This window comes from Hylobates moloch, unplaced genomic scaffold (assembly GCF_009828535.3).
Source record: "Hylobates moloch isolate HMO894 unplaced genomic scaffold, HMol_V3 SCAFFOLD_3, whole genome shotgun sequence".
Lineage (NCBI taxonomy): Eukaryota > Metazoa > Chordata > Mammalia > Primates > Hylobatidae > Hylobates > Hylobates moloch.
The window spans coordinates 13,475,623-13,477,018 of NW_026652278.1; the positions used below are offsets into that span (position 1 = coordinate 13,475,623).

The following is a 1,396-nucleotide window of genomic DNA, read 5'->3' on the forward strand; positions in this document are numbered from 1 at the left end:
AATTATAAAAAATCCTAGAAGAAAACCTAGGAAAATCTCTTCTAGACATTGGCCTAGACAAAGAGTTTATGACTAAGACCCCAAAAGCAAATGCAACAAAAGCAAAAATAAATAAATGGGACCTGATTAAACTAAAAAGCTTCTGTACAGCAAAATAAATAATCAGCAGAGTAAACAGACAACCCGCAGAATGGTAGAAAATATTTGCAAACTATGCATCCAACAATATTTTGACTGATATCCATAATCTACAAGAAACTCAAATCAGCAAGGAGAAAAACAAATAATACCATCAAAAAGTGGGCAAAGCATTCTGCATTCCCTGCGCAAAATGTCCGGCAAAGCCACAGGAACCATCCCTGCTACAGAACAGGAGTTGACACAGCCCCAGGCTGACAGAGGGTCTGGAACAGAATCTGACAGTGATGAATCAGAGGGTCTGGAGCAGAATCTGACAGTGATGGAACAGGATTCCACACAGACAACCACACAACAAGCCCAGCTGGCAGCAGCAGCTGAAATTAATGAAGAACCAGTCAGTAAAGCAAAACAGAGTCAGAGTGAAAAGAAAGCACAGAAGGCTATGTCCAAAATGGGTCTTCGACAGGTTACAGGGGTTACTAGAGTCACTATCTGGAAATCTAAGAATATCCTCTTTGTCATCACAAAACCAGATGTCTACAAGAGCCCTGCTTTGGATACCTACATAGTTTTGGGGGGAACCAAAAATGAAGATTTATCTCAGCAAGCACAGCTAGCAGCTGCTGAGAAATTCAAAGTTCAAGGTAAATCTATCTCAAACATTTAAGAAACAACACAGACCCCAACTGTACAAGAGGAGAGTGAAGAGGAAGAAGTTGATAAAACAGGTGTGGAGGTTAAGGGCATGGAACTGGTCATGTCACAAGCAAATATGTCAAAAGCAAAGGCAGTCCAAGCCCTGAAGAACAACAGTAATTATGTTGTAAATGCTATTATGGAATTAACAAAGTAACCAACTGAAAACAACTTGCTCGCTGTTTCCAAGAAGTAACTGCAGCTTGATTTGAAATTTGTACTGTTTCTAGAAGAGCAATAATAACCCTTGCAGTCTGGCTCTCTAGGAAGCCCTATCCCTAGGAAAAGGGAGAATGCACCACATCAAGGGATCGCCCTGTGGGACAAAAGAATCTGAACAGCAGCCCTTGAGTTCCAGATTTTTCCACTTAAATAGTCTACCCAAATGAGAAGGAATCAGAAAAGTAATTCTGGTGATGTGACAAAAACAAGGTTCTATAACACCCCCAAAAGACCACACTATCTCCCCAGTAATAGAACCAAACCAAGAAAAAAATCTCTGAATTGCCAGGTAAAGAATTCACAAGGTTGATTATTAAGCTACTCAAGGAGACACCAC

At 40.5% G+C, this 1,396-nt stretch overlaps 1 pseudogene; it reads left to right on the forward strand.

The window, feature by feature from the left end:
- Positions 1–331: 331 nt before the first annotated feature.
- LOC116480522 (nascent polypeptide-associated complex subunit alpha-like) lies at positions 332–994 on the forward strand (annotated as a pseudogene).
- Positions 995–1,396: the final 402 nt, after the last annotated feature.